This window comes from Panthera onca, chromosome B1 (genome assembly GCF_046562875.1).
Source record: "Panthera onca isolate mPanOnc1 chromosome B1, mPanOnc1 haplotype 2, whole genome shotgun sequence".
In the NCBI taxonomy this organism is placed as follows: domain Eukaryota; kingdom Metazoa; phylum Chordata; class Mammalia; order Carnivora; family Felidae; genus Panthera; species Panthera onca.
In genome coordinates, this window is record NC_138342.1 from 133,258,188 (window position 1) to 133,271,318 (window position 13,131).

A 13,131-nucleotide genomic window follows, 5' to 3' on the forward strand; every position below is an offset into this window, starting at 1 on the left:
AATTTACAGTTGTGAAAATGCACAATTTCTTTATCTGGAGATTGTGGCCATTTCAAAACTCTCAAGCCTGTTTCTCCATTTGCAAAGAAAGGTAGAGGTAGTAGCCTTTCTGCAGTTTGTGGTGAAATTTAAATATAGTAATCCCCCTAAAACATTTTGTAAGATGCCTTGCGTATTTTAATTGTTTGGTCTTAACTATTTATTCTATGGTAAGGTAGCTTCCCCCCACCCCCACTTCTATTATTGTAATTGTTTTCCACCTTCTCAGCTTAGTTCCCAAAAGCCCATTCTTCATGCTTTCTTCTTATTTTTTTCAAGCCACATTGAGGTTTTGGGGTGATCGTGTGGTGGTCCAGAGCCCACAGCCAAGAAAGAATTCTTGAAGATGTGTATGGTGCAAAAAGGTGATTATATTAAAGCACGGGACAGGACCCGAGGGCAGAAAGAGCTGGGCTGGGGTTGTGAAAAGTGACTGGTTTTACACAATGAAGTTGGGGAGATAAAGTCAAAAGGGATACCTCCAGAGGGACTTTGATATGCTGAAGAGGACTCCTAAGATACCTGAGGCCTTGCTATTGTCAAGCTAAGGTTGTTTTCCCTCCAGTAAGGCATTACCACTAGGACGGTGGGGGGTTCCTAGAGAAATGTCATCCACACTCTGTATTTGCCTCAAGTGTTTGTCAATGGGCTGCAGGTTATGAGGAAATTTAATTTTACCTGCCTTTTCCTTCTTGCCTTTGTTCCCCATATCATTATTGAGGGGTGATGTTTGGGGCTCCAGGAAATGGAGTCTATAGGTTTTTGGAGATTAAGGTATTGATAAGAGTGCCTTTATCTTTTAATTTACCAAGACCATTGTAAACTGATGGAGACTCCTGTCCTGTATGACTGTGATCTCTATCAGCCATTTGTTTGCTATCCTCTTCTTTGTCCTTGGCCAGCCAGGAGTGCCTGAAGAGTATCACACATATCCCATGTTGGGGGCGAGGTGGGGGGGGGGGGGAGGGTGTTAGTATGCTAGTTTGTATTTTGCCCTCAGCCTGCCCCATGCTCCCTCATCAACATCATTTCATATTAACCCAATCCTGGAGAATGGACTTCAGAAGGAACACAAGTAATGTACAAATCAGTTAGCATCCCAATCTGGCAGCATCTCAGGAAAGGAATTTTTTGGTAGAAGGCGAAAAGGATTTTTCTGGTGGAAGGACCCTTGCAGGATCCCCTTGAAGGACCCTTCCTTCCTTCCTTCCTTCCTTCCTTCCTTCCTCTTCCTCTTTCTTTCTCTCCTTCTCTCTCTCTTTCTTTCTTTCTTTCTTTCTTTTTCTTTCTTTCTTTCTCTTTTTCTTTCTTTTAGTTTATTTACTTATTATGAGAGAGAGAGCCAAGTGGTGGAGGGGCAGAGAGAGAGGGAGAGAAAGAGAAGGAGAGCGGGAGAATGCCAAGCAAGCTCCACACTGCCAGTGTCGTGCCCAGTCTCATAAGCCTGTGAGACCTGAGCCCAAACCAAGAGTCAGCCCCTTAACCCACTGAGCCACCCAGGCGCCCCAAAGGATCCCTTTCAAAGGTCCGTTGTCGGCAGGTGTCCTGGATTACTCTTGGAACAGCCCAGCTCTGTTTCTCAAGTTTAAAGTGCACAAGAAATATAAATTCTGGGCCAGTAGGTTTGGAGTGCTTTTCTTTTTTTTTTTTTTCTTTTTTTTTCAACGTTTTTTAATTTATTTTTGGGACAGAGAGACAGAGCATGAACGGGGGAGGGGCAGAGAGAGAGGGAGACACAGAATCAGAAACAGGCTCCAGGCTCCGAGCCATCAGCCCAGAGCCTGACGCGGGGCTCGAACTCACGGACCGTGAGATCGTGACCTGGCTGAAGTCAGACACTTAACCGACTGCGCCACCCAGGCACCCCTTGGAGTGCTTTTCTAACAAGCTCCTAGGGCCTGCCGCTGCTGGTGGTGCTGATGGCACAGGCCGCACTAGCAAGCACTAAACCGCTACTGCTATTTCTCCAGTTCTCACGGGGGGGGGGGGGGGGGGGGGTGCGGTGCGGAGGTTGGGCATGTCTCGCTCGGAACTTTATGCTCTTCTTGTCACTCCACCTCTGTTTACATCCGTGGGCAGTGAGTGATAACTGAGTAATACTCTCTTCTCTGGGCCTCAGGACCAGCCATATGCAATTTGCAGTGTCCAGGGAAAAACGAAAATGAAAGGCCCTTATTCATAAATTATTAAGCATTCCAAGACAGCATCAGCAGAGCACTAAGCCGAGTAATGGGCCCTTCTAAGTATGAGGTCCTGTGTGACTGCACAGGCCACACATCCATAAAAGCAGCTCTGATGGGCCTTTATATGAGACTCTTTTCTAGGCAAGGCTTCCAGAAGTCTTCAGAATTGATGTCATAGCCCTCTTAGACTTTTTAGAACCACCATCTGATTTATGTATTTAGTTTTTGTCTAGGTAAAGTGAATAATACTATTCTTTGCTGCAAAATTGGTAATAAAAAATAATGTACATCTGTTTTGAGTGTGAAGAGGAAAGACATGAAATCATTTTATAGGCACATATGATGACACGTATTTCCCTTAGAATGTGTAATGCTAAGGATTTAATTTAGGTAGTAAGTCCACAGATCAATGCCCATCTCAGCCACTGGTTCTTCTGTCCTTTCTTGTGAGTCACTCAAGCTAACAATTTTTATTTTTAAATGGAGGTTTGCTTTTAGATCATTGCTACTGTTTATGTTAATAAACATAACATAGGTTGTTAAACCTACTGAGTCAGAAAATTTAAGTATAGCAGTGATTCTTAACACAGGCCAGTCGGTACAATAAAAGAGCTGTTTGAATGAAATTAGCTTCCAAAGCTCACACCCACATTTATTGAGCACCTTTTAAGTGCCAGGCGTTGTTCTAGGAAATGAGGATACGTCAGAACCGTACATGACTAAAAAGACAAAAATCTCTGCCCCGTAGAGCTGGTGCCCGGTGGGGAGAGATACACAGTAACATTAGTAGAAGAATTAAGGAAAAATAATGTGGGATAAGGAAAGTCAGGAATGGGACAAAGTGGGGTTGTAATTTTAAGTAAGATGTTTGGGACCGGCCTCACTGAGGAGGAGACGTTGACCAAAGATAGAAAACGGTGAACTGAGACATTCAGAGATTTGGAAGATATCTACAGAAGACTGTACAGGTGATTGTAGGCTAGTTAAAAGGGGAATCAAAATGACCTATCACATAATAAAAAAAAAAAAAAGTGGGGGGGGGGCTTATCTTTTATCTTAAAAGTGAAGGTCCCAAGTATCTGCTAATGTTTGTTCTAAACACTATAAATTGCATCTGTAGGAGAGGTGTCAACCTTTTTATTGAATTTGCAAAATGGCATGCGGAGCTTCCTTGACCTGTGTTTAGTTCTCTATTGCTGCATAACAAGAGCCCCCAAACCTAACACGAATATTTATTATCCCCCATGGTATCTGTGGGGCTGGAATCTGGAAACAACTTGGATACATCTTCTGGCTCAGAAGGATATGGACAAGCAGTCAGAACGGCCGTAGTCGTCTGAAGGAGGATTTGATTGCAAGCTCGCATGGCTGTTGGCAGGAGTTCTTAGTTCTTCTCAGGCTTTTGGGCAAAGTCCTCAGATCCTTACCACCTGGGCTCTTCAGAGGGCTGCTTGTAGCATGACGACTGTCTTCCTCCAGCTGAGTGGTTAGAGAGCTAGAGAACTGGCAAGGGAATGACTACGATGGAAGCAGCAGGGTGTTCTATAACAATCTTGGGAGGGGCATGCCTTCCCTCTGTTCCTGGTTACACAGACAAAGCCTGCTGCATTGTGGGAGTGGGGGGTTACACCGGGTGTGGATACCGGGAGGTGGGGCTCATCGGTGATGAGGTTTTTGTGGTGATAGTGGGGTCCATGGGGTCCAGAGCCAACGACCAAGAAAGAATTCTTGAAGACATCTTTGGTGCAAAAGGGTGATTTTATCAAAGCACGGGGACAGGACCCTTGGGCAGGAAGAGCTGCCCCAGGAACATGAGAGACTGGTTTTATACAATGGAGTTGGGAGGAGGTAAAGTCCAGGGGAAGTTTCCAGTGAGATTTTCACATGCTAAAGAAGACTCAAGGAGACTGGAGGCCTAGCTGTTGTCCAGTTAAGGTTGTTTTCCTTCCAGGAAACCATGAGCATTAAGACAGTATGGAGTTCTGGAGAAATGTTTTACTCTGCCAGCCTCAAGTATTTGTCAATGGGCTGCAGATTATAAGGAAAGTTAGTTCTCTCTGCCATTTCCTTCTGCCTTTGTTTCCCACATCACTATGGAGGGGTGATGGAGACTTAGGTCCTGCAGGACTAGGATCTCTATCAGTTAACCTTTTGTTTTTCCCCTTTCCTTTGTTCTTGGGCAGCCAGCAGTGCCCGAAGAATATCACACATATCCCACCTGGGGGTGGGGAGAGTTGGGTGGGTATGTGGCCTGTCAGCTTGCCTTATGCTCCCTCCTCAGTTGGTGCTCTCTTGAAGACCAGCTACCATGACCTCATCTTTCATTTTAGCAGCCCAGTGTCAAACATGGTCATCTTTGTCTGTGAAAACAATCTGGGAGTCTATCCATTTTTACAAATGCTTCTCAACTTCTATGCTGTTCAAACCATGATTTATTGTTGCTTCTAACCTGTCAAGAACCTTCTGGGTTTTCTCCAGTTTTTAATCATTCCACTTCATTTTTACATGGCTTTGTTTGGGAGTTATTTTGTTGGCTTTTATTTTGACTGAATAAACACTTAGGGGTTTATTATGATTTACCAAGCATGTGCTAAGCACTTTACCTTTATTTGTTCCTCATGACGTATATCTGCAGTAGATAGTATTATCATTTCTATTTTATAGATGGGGAAACCGAGGCACAGAAAGGTTAAGGTACTTGCTCAAGGTTATGCATCTAGTAACTGCATCTAGCAATTGAGTCTGTCATCAGGCACTAGTCTATGCTATGCAGCCTCTCCTGTTCATCATCATATTTATGTACTTCCCGACATCCTGCACCTTATCAGATACGCATTATTAATTTGTTATCACTATAATCGCGTGAAATATTATAACTTCAAACGATCAGCTAAAGATTATCAAATAATTTGAAACATAAGCTGAGAAAGATACTAGTATTACTTTGGGGAACATATTTGAATGGATATTAGTTTTGTAACAGATTAGCTCTTTAGTGGATGTTTTCGCGATATGAGGAATTTTGCATCCCTGCAGACCTCATAGCTGCAGGGTTTCGGGTAATGAATACACTGATAAGGAAGTTTGTCCTTACCTCTAATACTTACATTAGCCGTGCAAGGTAGGAATTCATATCCTCACTTCACAAATGAGGAAACTGACTTGTAGAGCAATTAAACAATGTAGTCAAGATCCTAAGTGGTGAGTGGCCACAGTAAGATGTAAATTGAGCTGTCAGATTTCAGAGCTCCTGCAGTGGATTTTGGCTACACCAGGCTGCTCCGAGTTACTCCAAGGCGTATTTTATGGTTGTTTCTTCTTCTTCTTTTTATTTTGTGTTGGCTTTTCTTTATTAATTATACCTTTTGTAGTGCCCTCTGAGCACTTTCTTATGTTCTAATATAAATTATAAAAAAACATGACATCCCATAATGCAGTTGAGTTATTGGACTGCTTCTGAATTGAATGGTTGTTTTTTTTTTTTTTCTTTTTAACTTTTCTCCCTATGCTATGGAAAGGGATATCATTCCTCCAGGCAGCTAATTAGCCAGTATTGGATTGAAATATTTGCTTGTCTTCAGTCTTGGATTTTACAGCGAAAATTTTACTCATGCCACGAAATCTCACGTACACACACCTGCCTCTTTTATTGTTGTAGCTGTTGATTGGGTTCATACAGTCATCTATGTAACTCCTGAGTAAGAAAATGTGTTGCATAAATTTCCAGATACGAGACTTTCACATTTCCTCTCTGGCCAAAAAAGAAGAAATGCTGTCTGAACAGCCACCGCTAACGGGCAGGATTTGTCAGGCTTTAGAAGTAGCTCATTCTAGTTTCTCAGCTGGAGGGGAAAGGCTGCCACAGGGGCTGCCAAAAATGTGGTAAAACAAAGGAGAATGTGGGAACGCCATTAATGAGAAGCCATAATGCATACCTTCTTTCTCCAAACAGTTAATAGAACAAAATGCCCCGAGAAACACCTGAAACCACAAGCAGTTTCTATAGAAACCTCAATTCATTTCTATTCTGCTGACATTTGAATAAATGTGAACAGAGGAATGCTTGCCTCTGCTGCGATACAGGCACTGTGGAGACAGAGCTAATGGGTGGAGACAGAGCTAATGGGTTATCTTAGAACCGTGATTCACCACCCACAGCAAAATAGGGTCACCTCCCTCTGCATAGGCTGACTGTTCCATAGCCGTTAAGTATTTCGGAAAAATCTGGAATTCACAAGTAAAAAAAATACATTTTGCATGATAATATTTTGCAGGAGCCTAAAACTCCCTTTCGTTCTCATGTAATAATGTTAAGTAGCGGAAATTTGTCATTATCATGAGCTAAGAAAGTAATTCTGGTATCCTTTATTCTGAGGACGTCACTAATACTAATGTACATTCTGTTTATTAGCTCTCAATTTCCCTTAAGCAAGATGGATCCTATGAGAAATACATACCTTTTGGCTTCTATTGCCTATGCAAAAATCCAAAGATGAGATGTAAGGAAAAACAAAGACTCACAGGAAGGAGACAAGCATAAAGAAAACCAGTCTTTAGGTGAAAATTGTGTAAATGAGGGTGACTCATCCTGACTGTAAATCTAGCCTTATGGTAAATAATTATAGAAAACTCTGTCATTCAGGCCACATATGAAAAAGACAGCTACTTGTATCCAAACTCCAGACACTGTTAGTTGCAGAATGATTTAGTTTTGTTGCTTCAAAGGATTGTATGGCTTCAATCATTTTTAATTGACCGCTATTTTTTATTTTTATTTATTTATTTATTAAAAAAAATTTTTTTTCAACGTTTATTTATTATTAAGAGACACAGAGACACAGAGTGTGAACAGGGGCGGGGTAAATAGAGAGGGAGGCACAGAATCTGAAGCAGGCTCCAGGCTCTGAGCTGTCAGCACAGAGCCCGACGCGGGGTTCGAACTCACGATCTGTGAGATCATGACCTGAGCCGAAGTCAGTCGCCCTAACCAACTGAGCCACCCAGGCGCCCCAGTGACCGCTATTTTTTAAATAAATTAATAAACTATGTTTTTTAGAGCAGTTTTAGGTTTGGGACAAAATTGAGCAAAAAGTACAGAGAGTTCCCATATACTTCCCGTCCCCACACAGAAGCAACATCCCCCACTATCAGCACCCCCTATCATTGCGGTACATTTATTCCAATCAATGACCTACATTGACATATCCTTATTCCCCACTGGAGTTCACTCTTGCTGTTGAATATTCTGTGGGTTTTGACAAATGTGTAATGACACATACCTGCCATGATTGAATCACACAAGATAATTCTACTGCCCTAAAAATCTTCTTTGCTCCTATTCATCCCTCCATCTCCTGACCCTTGCAACTAACAATCTTTTTACTGTCTCCATAGTTCTGCCTTTTCCAGAATGTCATATATTTGGAATCTTATAGTATATGTAGCCTTTCCAAATTGGTTAAATTTCTCTTAGTGATACACATTTAAGTCCCTTCCATATCTTTTCAAGGTTTAATAACTCATTTTTTTTTAGGCTAAATAACATTTCATTGTTTGGACATACCACAATTTGTTTATTCACTTACCTGCTGAAGGACATTTTGGTTGCCCCCAAGTTTTGTCAATTTATAAAGCTTCTATAAACATCTGTGCGTAAGTTTTGTGTGAATGTGAGCTTTCAAGTCCACTTGGGTACATATTAAGGAGTACAATTGCTATATATATATATATATATAGAGAGAGAGAGAGAGAGAGAGAGAGAGAGTATATTTAGTCTTAGAAGAAATTGTCAAACTGTCTTTCAAAATGGCTGCACCATTTTGCATTACTATCATTAGTGAAAGAAAGTTCATCTCGCTCCACATCCTTGGACATCATGTCACAGCACACCACATTTGATGATGTCAGTGCTTTGGATTTTAGCCGTTTGAATACATGTGTAATGGTAATTCATTGTTGTTTTAATCTACAATTCATTAATGACATGTGATATTGAACATTTTCTTACATGCTTACTTGCCATCTGTATATAACTGTATACCACTTTCTTTGGTGAAGTGCCTGGTAAGGTGTTTGGCCCATTTTTTAATGGGGTTGCCCATTTTCTTATTGCTGTGTTTTAAGAGTTTGTTTGCATACGTGGAATAACAGTCCTTTGTCAGATGTGTCCTTTGCAAATATTTTCTTCTAGTTTGTGTCTTATCTTCTCATTCTCCTGGTATTGTCTTTCAGAGAGCAGACCTTTTTAATTTTAATAAAATCTACTTTATGATTTATTTCTTTAATGGATTGTGCCTTTGGCATTGTATTTATTTATCTTTTTTAAATTTTTTCATGTTTATTAATTTTTGAGAGCGAGAGAGACAGAGCTTATGTGGGGGAGGGGCAGAGAGAGAGGGACACACAGAATCCGAAGCAGGCTCCAGGCTCCGAGCTGTAAGCACAGAGCAAGACACGGGGCTTGCACTCATGGACTGAGTGCACATCATGGCCTGAGCCAAAGTTGGACACTTAACCTACTGAGCCCCAAGGTGCCCCAGCATTGTATCTTAAAAGTCATCACCATACTCAAGGTCATCTAGGTTTTCTCCAATGTTACCTTCTAGGAGTTTTAAAGTTTTGTTTCTCATGTTTAGGACTATGATGTATCTTGAGTTAATTTTCGCGAAATGGATATCAATGTCTAGATTCACTTTCCTGTGTGTGGATGTTTAATTGTTCTAACACCATTGGTTGCACAGACCGATGGTATTATCTTTGCTTCTTTGTCAAATATCAGTGGATTATATTTATGTGGGTCTATTTCTGGGGTTTCTGTTCCATTCTGTTGAGCTATTTCACCAATATTACACTATATTGATTACTGTAGCTTTTATTGAAGCCTTCAAGGTGGTTAGTGTCAGTCTTCTTACTTTGCTATTCTGCTTTAACATCAAAGTGACTCTTCTGAGTTTTTTGCCTCTCCTTATAAACTTTAGAAACAGTTGATATCTGCAAAATTATTTGCTGGGATTTTGATTGGGATTGTACTGAATTCACAGATTAAATTATAAAGAACTAACATCTTGACAATGTTAAGTCTTCCCATCCATGAACATGGAATATCTTTTCTTTTATTTAGTTCTTTGATATCTTTCATCAGAGTTTGGTAGCTTTCCTCATATAGATTATATATATATATTGTTAGATTTATTACCAAGTGTTTTATTTTTGGGATGTGCTAATATAAATGATATTGTGTTTTTAATTTCAAATTCCACTTGGTCATTGCTGGTATATAGGAAAGAGATTGACTTTAGTACATTAACATTATATTTTGCAACCTTGCTGTGATCACTTATTAGTTTCAGGGTTTTTTTTGGTTGATTCTTTAGATTTTCTACATTGACAAATCTGTCATCTCTGAACAAAGTTTATTTTTCCCTCCCAATCTGTATAGTTTTATTTCTTTTTCTTGTCTTATTGTATTAGCTAGGACTTCAAGTATGATGTTGAAAAGCAGTGCTGAGAAGGAACATCTTTGCCTCGTTCCTGATCATCACCATTTTTAATGCCGTATTTGCACATCACAAAGTATTCAGGGTAATCCTTGGGTGAAGAAGGCCCTAGGTAATGCCAAGGTGGGTGTAACATAATATAGTGGATAAAACACAGTCTTGGATTTGGACAAACATAGGTTCTTATATTTGTTTGTGTATTGCCTGTGTGACCTTAAGAAATTATTTATCCTTCTTGAGGCTTGATTATGTTATATATACATGGAAAATAATTTCTAGTTCTGGTCTTGTTATGAGGATGAGAGGTAGTAGATAGAGAGCACTTGGGTCAGAGAAGTTGATTCACAGTAGCTGTAATTATTTGGCTGTAATATCGTCCTTTTGGAAATTTAGAACTGAATTGTAGATTTGTAGACTTGATTCTCTTCATTGTTAAGGACTTAAACAAAAATAATTTCATCTATGAAGATTGTAGCCTTTTCTTGTCTTTTCTGCATCTTACTGATCTTCTTTACTGATGTCAACACTATATCCGTAGTCATATAGTATAAGATCGAGCTATTATTATCAGAGAAATAAGGTAATTCTTAATGGTTGTAACTTGTTTAAGTTTTATGAAGACAGCCGTAATCTCCTCTTAGATGTTCTCCTTGACTCAGCAAATTTGGAGGATTTTTCTATGTCTTTATTTAGAGCTATTTAAAGAAATAGGGTTCTAGAAAATAGAGGTAACATGATAGTAGAGCATGATTTCTGCATGGAATTTGGGGGAGAGAGAATGTCACATGAAACCGAATCACTAGCATCTCTGGGTGATGCATTGAAAGGAGCTGATGGCATGCACTAGAAGTCATTAGAAGCCCAGATAAGACCACTAACCTCAAGTCTCAAGGAAGTGCTTGAGAAGTAGCTGAATAAGTTAAATAAAGCCAAACCAAACACACACTTTTCCTACTGGGCTTCCGGAAACCTAGCCCAGAAAGCTGAGAAGTGATTGTGACATTGTTAAACAAAGTAGGCTATGGATGAAGGTGACCTAAGACTTTTTAGAATCACTAGGACAATGGAATTTAGAAGCCAGCAGAGCATATGCAAATCCTAGAGCCTAGTCCCTTTAATTTGCAGATAAGACCATGTTTAATGAGAAGAAGAACCACAGGTAGCCTGCAGAGCCAGGGGTGAGCCAGGTACCCTGGGTCCTACTATCACACTGCTAAGGACTTATGCCAATCCTTTGAGTTAACACCATCTGCTTTTAAAACCAAAAGTGGTTCCTTTTTCTTTTCTGCAACGTGAAACACAGCCACTGCTGATCTGCCTTATGAAGTCAGTCAATACAGCTATAAACCTGAAACCAAGTTCATATTCTTGGAGCTCTGATTTTCCTATCAGGCATTGGTTTTCATATACATTATCTCATCACATTTTCAAGGACTTTTTGTCCAATTCCTTAGGAATGTCTCCTGAAACAAAGGAATGTTAAAAATGAACTCTCATAAAAATAAAATGGTTGGATGAGAATATAGGAGTGAAAAAGTCTTGGCTATAGCATCAGACAACTTAGATTGATACTGGTCTTCCTATTTATTTATTGTGTTGTCCTGATACTTGATCCAATTATGTTTTACTTCCCGCATCTGGAAAACAACACATTAAAAAAAGAGCCTTTGAAGAATCAAATGGAATAAGACCTGTAAAATATGTATAGCGCCTAAAATTGAGATAGTGGTCATCAATGTTAACTAATGTTAGTATTTGTGTTATTTTCCCCCTATCTACATGAAAACGTTGCACCACTGTAAATGGGTAAAACCTTAACACTTTTAGTGGATAGGTGATTGATTCAATCCACCTATGGATAGGTGGACCCACTTTTAGTGGATAGGTGATTGTTACTGACCATTTATGAATTTTAACTTCAAGTATCGGATTTCCCTTGCCATTGATTAGAACAGAACAAAACAAAACAAAACGTTTCAGTGACTGTGTATTATTTCACTTCTGACCACATGAGGGCAGCATGGTACCTTTTAAGACAGGATGTAGCCCGTACAGAAGGGGGGAAAAAAATGGAGCTTTAGAAATCATAGATCCAAAATGAAAACTAGAAGACTCTAATGATTCTCTAACCCAAACTTTCATTTTACCATTGAAGGAATTGAGCTCCAAAGAGGCCAGTTAGTCAATTTCCTGTCACACAATCGCTGTCTATTGACAGTGGAGCAGGGAACTGGTCTACGGCATTATTAGTAGCAACAATAACTGCGTTATCAGTGTACTTACTACTCTAAGAGACTCCTTATTATGTCCTAATATCTTGGGTGATGATATTTTAAAGGAAATCAAATAGTTCTGATAATGAATTGACCACAGGAATGTTCCGTTTTGGTGAGAGGGAAAAATAAAAAGATAGAATTCTCTTTCTGGGAGACTTAAGTGTGAACTTGAAGGCAGAGGATTGAACTGTATGACTTCTCAAGGTTGTCATTAATATTTTGCTCACAACCGTGTGTTTGTGAGTTACCTTGAAACTGCAGCACTGTCTCTAAGAAGCAGGAGCTGGCAAAGGAGGAGGGCATACCAGTTTTGCCTTGTCAGTTTCCCCATTTTTTTTAACCTATTTTTTCTCTGTACCCCAACCCCCAGCCACATAGTCATGCAAATACTACACATTTACAGCCAGAAATAAAAACAAAAACAAAAACAAAACAACAACAACAAAAAAACTCAGCGGTAGCAGTACCATGGTGGGGGTACTTAGTGGGGGAAGGGTGCTTTAACTTTGCATCCTCAGTCATCATACCTACTGCTTTTCCAAACTTCACGAAGAAGCATTGGATAATCCTAGTGAATAGAATATGCTTGCGTACACCACACTCTTCCTCTTTCCCTCCACCTTCCTAATATCTTAAATTTTGCAATTCTTTCCTTTTCTACCGCATCGTTATCACTCATATTCATTTTTCCATCAACCTCAAGAATTGGACACTGTGGTGATTAATTTATGTGTCAACTTGACTGGGACACAGAATTCTAAGATATTGGATCAAACATTGCTCTGGGTCTTTCCGTGAGGGTGTTTTCGGATGAGATTGACATTTAAATCAGTAGACTGCGTAAAGTAGGCTCTATTCCACAATGTGGGTGGGCCTCATCCAATCAGTTGAAGGTGAACAAAAAGGAATATAATAAAATAGCTAATCCTCTGGAGTAATGGAGAATTCCTCCTTCGTGATTGCCTTCAAGCTAGGCTTTAGACTGGAACTGAAACATCAGCCCTTCCTGGGTCTTGAGCCTGCCAGCCTTCAAACAGGAACTTCACCATCAAGCTTTTCTACTTCTTGGGCCTTCAGACTTTGGACTATGTACTATCCCGGTTTCCAGCTTGCTGACTCACCCTGCAGATCTTGGGA